The sequence below is a fragment of the Chrysochloris asiatica genome, unplaced genomic scaffold, assembly GCF_000296735.1.
Source record: "Chrysochloris asiatica unplaced genomic scaffold, ChrAsi1.0 scaffold00002, whole genome shotgun sequence".
Taxonomy (NCBI): Eukaryota; Metazoa; Chordata; class Mammalia; order Afrosoricida; family Chrysochloridae; genus Chrysochloris; species Chrysochloris asiatica.
This window is the reverse complement of record NW_006408520.1, coordinates 47104945-47112132: the sequence shown is the minus strand read 5'-3', so window position 1 is coordinate 47112132 and position 7188 is coordinate 47104945. Positions and strand designations below refer to the sequence as shown.

General features: G+C 37.8%; 1 protein-coding gene across 1 annotated transcript in view; it reads right to left on the bottom strand.

The window, feature by feature from the left end:
• The window catches only part of LOC102812687 (GPI-anchor transamidase-like), a 175117-nt gene that overhangs the window by 95496 nt on the left and 72433 nt on the right, over positions 1-7188 (bottom strand). The gene's annotated exons all lie outside the window — the stretch shown is intronic.

The following is a 7188-nucleotide window of genomic DNA, read 5'->3' as shown; positions in this document are numbered from 1 at the left end:
TTGTTGTTGTTAAGTGCCGTTGAGTCGGTTCCGACCCATAGCGACCCTGTACAGAGTTTCCGAACAATATACATACATACACAATAAATATACACCTTTATTTGTCAAACCAGTCTGTGAAGGAAGAAGTACAACCAGAGCGCTCCTTGGAAAACAGGATGGCCAAACTTCGTCTCTTATACCTTGGACGTATTATCAGGAGGGACCAGACACTAGAGAAGGATATCATGTTTGGTAAGGTGGAGGGTCAGAGAAAAAGAGGAATGAGATGGATTGGCACAGTGATGGCAGCAATGGGTTCAGGTGTAACAACAATTGTGAGGTTGGCCCAGGACTGGGCAGTGTTTCATTCTGTAGTGCATAAGGGAACTATGAGTCAGTACTGACTTGATGCCACCTAACAACAACAACAACATGTCAAGCCAATGACACAACATAGTAGACTATAGTACTATGTTTTATTTAAAGCTCTCTTAAAGAAGCTAACAGTTCTAAAAACTAAAATCCTATTGGTATTTTTAAGCTTGACATTCTACAAAAGCTGTGCAGACATTACAATAGTCATAAAAGGGAAGCCAACCATGGAGAGCAAAAGCATTCACTTTCTTGAATCATATGCTACAAAATGTATATTGAACACTATGAAACCACAGTCAACACTATGACAATAGAATTGCCTATTTTTTCTGCACGTCTATCCTTCTCAGTCAGGTGTTCTACCAAAATGGTTTCCAAACAATTTGTAATCATTCAAACTTTTCATTCATATAAAATATTAAATAGCAGCTAAATATGTTGAGAAAAAAAGGGAAAGTGGCTGTTCTGGATTGCCGAAATTTCAAGCAAAGCTTTCCCAGTAGCTATTCCCTTGTTTTCTTGCTTTGAGCTAATGTTAAACTGTCTAAACAATCAAACAACCTCCTTAATTTATCCATGATGGAAATAAAGCCAAAGTACCTCCACAGATACTACAGTGGTCCAAAGAATACAGCCTGAAAACCACAACTTTATAGTCATACAGATCTCAAACAATTCTGGTGTTAATCTTATCACTAGTATCCCACATTAGTGAACTAACTACAAAGGACAGCTATAGTCATCCACTCTGCAAACTTTCACAGACAATACAATGATCACTAACACCTGATCCCGACTGCAAGGCTTTAAGTCTAGTTAGAGGTGAATAAACATAACAAGAGAGAAAATGGTTTTTCAAAGAAAATCAAGGATTACACATACGAAATAAGAGCATTTCAAATAAAGGTGCAGCTACAGAGATGTGTACAGCAAACAACCTAGACTGATCGATGCACATGATTTATGAAAGGAAATGATTATAGCCCCACCAGTAAGGGCACAGTGCCCACCTATAAATACATTACTATCTGATAGATAATCACCAAGTTGAGGAGTGGGGAAAGGGCAGCGGGCCTACAATTTATGAAACAGTGTTTCAAAGCACTGTGCTAAGCAATTTGTAAATATTATCATTTAAGCCATACATACACTAAGGTATAACTAAATTATTATCTAAGGTTCAAAAAGATTAAATTTACCTACTACAATAATGCCAACAAGGGGCATTTTTAGCTGACTCCAAATTCTCGCCTTTTCTGTTCAGAAAAGTAGTATAAGGAAACACAAAGGGAAAAGGATATACATTGTTGTTGTTAGGTGCTGTTTAGTCTATTCTGACTCATAGCAACCCTACACACAACAGAACAAAACACTGCCTGGTTCTGTGTCTCACAATTGTTTTTGAGTCCATTTTTGCCACCACTGTGTCAGTCCATCTAGTTGGAGGTATCTTCCTATTTTTCGCTGACCCTCCACTTTATCAGACATAACGTCCTTCTCCAAGAACTTCTCCTGGCAACATGTGCTAAGAACGAGAGACCAAATCCTGTCATCCTCCCTTCCAAGGAGCATTCTGGCAGTACTTCTTCAAAGACAGATTTGTTTGTTCTTCTAGCAGCCCTGGTACTTTCAATACTCTTTGCCAATGCCATAATTCAAATGCATTTATTTTTCTCTGGATTCCTTATTCACTGTCCAACTTTCACATGCTTATGAGGTGACTGAAAATACCATAGCTTGGGCCAAGCGCAACTTAGTTGTCAAATTGACATCTTTGCTCTTTAAATTTTAAAGAGGCCTTTTGCAGCAGGTTTGCCTAATGCAATATGTCGTTGGATTCTAAACTGCTGCTTCTTAAGTACTGATTGTAGATCCAAGCAAAATAAAGATTCTGTTATCTTCAATCTTTTCTCCATTTATCATGATGCTATTTATGGGTCCACCTGTGAGGATTTCTGTTTTCTTTACACTTAGGTGCAATCTATATTGAAGGCTGTATATAGTTTTTAATCTGGATATGATTGTTGTGGTGGTGGTGGTAAGTGCTATAGAGTCAGTTCGGACTCATAGCGACCCTGTATAGAGTTTCCAAGGAGCAGCTGGTAGGTTTGAACCACTGACCTTGTAGTTCAAACCAATCTTGCAGTCCAGTGCTTTATCCTACAGTGCCATACCAGGACTCCTGGATATAATTAGGAAGGGGAAAAAAAGTGTGTGGGGGGGGTGTTCAAGAAAGCAAAATGTCAAAGAGAATGAACAAAGTAGATGGAAACTTTATGAAACAAAAGATAAAACAAAGTAAGCAGAGATAAGATTGAAGTCATGGGCATACTTAAGGCCTCTCAGGGAGTTCCTCTATAAACAACTTGGTGAGTGTTACTACCTTATGATCATATCCTTATGGTTATGGTATGCGATCCCTTTGTTATAAAAACTGACACATGGAGATAGAATTTTAGACACTATCTTGGCCTTGTGTGAAATGGTCTCTAACTAGGGTGATCTGTTTGTTTTGTTTACTTTGTACTCCTACTTAAGATCTAATAAAAAGTTTCTACAATATTTATGGAGTCCTAGTATGGACCAAAAGGCAGTTGTTTGAACAGAACATGGGAACACTGAATGGTCTGAAATTAAGAAAGGTGTGCAACAGGGTTATATTCTTTCACCATATTGATTTAACCTGTATGCTGAAAAAATAATGCAAGAAGCTGGGTTCTATGAAGAAAAACATGACATCAGGATTGGAGGAAGACTCATTAACAACCTGTGATATGCAGATGATAAAACCTTGCTTGCTGAAAGTGAAGAGGACTTAATATATTTACTGATGAAGATCAAAGAGCACAGCCTTCAGTATGGATTACATCTCAATGTAAAGAAAACAAAAATCCTCACCAATGGACCAATAACATTATTTCCGAAGAAAAAAACATAGAAGTTGTCAAGGACTTCATTCTTCTCAGATCCACTATCAACACTCATGGAAGCAACAGTCAAGAAATCAAACAATGTATTGCATTAGGCAAATCTGCTGCACAAGACCTTTTTAAAGTGTTGAAGAGCAAAGATGTCAGCTTGAGGATTAAGGTGCTCCTGACCTCAGCCGTGGTATTTTTAGTAACCTCATGTGCATGTGAAAGCTGGGCAGTGAATAAGGAAGACTGTAAAATAATTGATGCTTTTGAGTTATGGTTTTGGAGGACAATACTGAAAGTGTCATGGGCTGCCAAAAGAACCAACAGACCCACGTTGGAAGAAGTGCAGCCAGAGTGTTCCTTGGAGGCTAGGATGGCCAGACTTCCTCTCTCATACTTTGGACATATTGTCAGAAGGGACCAGTAACTGGAGAAAGATATCATGTTTGGTAATGTGGAGGGTCAAAGAAAAACAGGAAGTCCCCCCAGTGAGATGGACTGGCAAAGAGGCAGCATCAGTGGGTTCAAGCGTGGCAACAATTGTGAGGTTGGTCCAGGATCGGCCAGTGTTTCGTTCTGTTATACATAGGGTCACTATGAGTCAGTACCGAATCGATGGCACCCTACAACAACAGTATGGTGCTGTAGGTTAAGCACTGGATTGCTAAAAGTACAGTGGGCAGTTCAAACCCACCAGCCACTTCTCAGAAACCCTATACAGAGTTGCTATGAGTCTGAACCAACTTGATGGCATTTAACAATAATAATATTTCTTTATTTAAAACTGGGGTCTTTTTGCCCTATCATAGGGAGAAGGGGGGGGGCAAGGGAAGGAGGAAACTAAAGAAAGTGAAAATTCAGAAAAAAAAAAAAAAAAACACCCCACAGCAATACTTACTCCAAGCAAATAGAAACCAATTATTATACCTTGGAAGGCCACTTGCAAGCTTTTAAGACCCCAAGCAATTCCAACTCATGGTAACCTTATGTGTGCCAGAGTAAAACTGTAGTCCCTACAGTTTTCAATGTCACATTTTTCAGAATTAGACAGTCAGACATTGCAATGAAACAATGAGTATAAAACCTATGTTCTCCCATGTAAACTATCACTCAATTCACAATAAAAATGTTGAAAAAAAAAAAAAAATCTAGTACTTATCCTACATCACCACACTAGAATTCAAAGATAGTAAAAAGACTGTAGTGGTTGCCAGAGGTTTAGGGGGAAGAATAAGTATGGAGTGAAACAATCTATTCTGTTTGATATTACAATGGTGCAGTACTGTAGGATAAGCACTGGACTACTAACTGCAAGGTTGGTATGCAAACCCACCAGTCACTCCTCAGAAATCCTACACAAGGTCACTAAGAGTAAGAAACAACTCCAAGGCATTTAGTACCAAAAACATGCATATCATTATAAACTCATCTAACCCCAATGAACTATATAATACAAAGAGTGAACCCTAATGTAAATTATGGCATTCATTAATAATAATGCATCAATAACAAATTACAAATGTACCACACTAAATCAAGATGTTACTAGTGGGGAAGAGCATGTGTAGGGAGTAAACACTCTTAATTTATGTTCAATCTGTCTGTAAACTTAAAACTTCTCTAAAACATATATATATTTTTATATATATAAAATCATTGTCAATTTTAAGGGTGAGGTGTGTATAGTCCAAAAATGGAAATAAACTTCAAAGTTAAAGTAAATGCCATTGATGTGATTATTCAGGAATGAACTGTGTCCCATAAAAAATTATATTGCAGACCTAACTCTACACCTGTGAATGTGATCCTGTTTAGAAATGGAATCTTTGAAGATGTTCTAAGTTAGAATATGAAGTTATACTGAAGTAGCGTACATCCTAATTCTATGTGTTAAGTGTCCTTATGAAAGAGAAGAAAATATTCAAAGACAGGGAGAAAGAAGAAAGATATAATGCACAATGAATCTATAAGCCAAGGGATGTCTGGTGCTCCCAGGAGCTAGGTGAGAGGCACAGAACAGATTCTCTCTGAGACATCTCAGAAGGAACCAACATGGCTGACACCCTGATATGGATTTCCTGCCTCCAGAATTGAGAGATAGTAAATTCTGTGCTTTAAGTCAGCCAACTTGAAATATTTATTCCAGGAGTCCTAGAAAACTAACACTATCATTAAGATAGCATCATCACAAGCTTTGTTTTAATATTCAAATAAATATTAAGAAGTAATATATGTTAGATACCTTTGAGTAGGTTCTAATTCACAGTGACCATAGCATAGCAGAATAAAACATTGCCTGTTCCTGTGTCAGTCTCACAACTGTTGTTATATTTCAACCCATTATTGCTGCCAATGTGTCAATCCATCTCATTGAGGGCCCTTCTCCAAGAACTGGTCCTTCCTGATAACACGTACAAGTACGAGAGGTGAAATCTTGCCATCCTTAATTCCAAGAAGCAATCCATTCACACTTCTTCCAAAACAGAGTTCTTTATTCTTCTGGAAGTCCATGGTACATTCAATATTCTTAGCCAATACCATAATTCAAATACATCAATTCTCCACAGTCTTACTTTTCATAGTCTAACTTTAACAAAAATATGAGGCGACTAAAAACACCAGCGCTTAGGTCAGGAGCACTGACATCTTTGCTCTTTAACACTCTAAAGAGGTTTTGCAGCAGATTTGCATAATGCAGTAAATTATTTCATTTTTTTACTACTGCTTTCATGAGTGTTAATTGTGGGTCCAAGTAAAATGAAATATTTGACAACTTCAATCTTTTCTGTTTATCAGGATGGTATGTATTGATCTAGCTGTAGGGATTTTGCTTTTATTTACATTGAGATACAATCCATACTGAAGGCTCTACTCTTTGATATTCATCAGTTAGAATTTCAAGTCCTCTTTGCTTCCAGTAAGCAAGGCTGTATCATCATCTGAATATCACAAATTGTTAATGAGTCTTTCTCTAATCCTAATGCCATGTTCTTCTTCATATAATCCAGCTTTTCTGATTTACTCAGTATACAGATTGGATAAGTATGGTGAAAGTACACACCCCAAATACACACATTTCCTGATTTTAAACCATTCAGTATTCCCTTGTTTTGCTCAAACAACTGCCTCTTGGTTGCTGTACAAGTTCCCTCATGAGCACAATTAAGTGTTCTAAAATTCTCATTCTTTGCAATGTTATCCATAATTTGTTACAATCCATGCAGTCAAATATCATTGCATAGTAAAAAAAAAATACAAGTAAGCATCTTTCTGGTATTATCTGCTGTTAGTCAAGATGTACTATTCTTGTTGGTATTAGGGGCCATCAAGTCGCTAACCTATGCACAACGGAATGAAGCATAGCCTGGTACTGCGCCAGCTTCACAATCATCGTGGCATTTGAGTCCATTGCTGCTGCCACTATACCAATCCATCTCACTAGGGTTCTTCCTCTTTTTCTGCAACCCTCCACTTTACCAAACATGCTGTTCTTTTCCAGTGACTGGTCCCTGCTGACAGTATGTCTGAGGTATGAGAGATGAAGAATGGCCATCTTGGCCTCCAAGGAGCACTCTGGCTGTACATCTTACAACACAGATTGGTTTGTTCTTCTGGCAGTACATGGTACTTTCAATATTCTTCTCCAACACCATAGCTCAAAGGCATCAATTCTTTTATGATCTTCCTTATTCACTGTTCAATTATCACATGTATATGTAGTTAATGAAAATACCATGGCTTGCGTCAGGCACACCTTAGTCTTCAAACTGACATCTTTGCTCTGCAACACTTTAAAGAGGTCTTGGGCAGCAGATTTGCCTAGCAATATACCATTTGATTTCTTGACTGTTGCTTCCATTGGTTTTGAAGGTGACAACTTCAATTTTTTTCTGTATGTTGTTGTTGTCAGGTG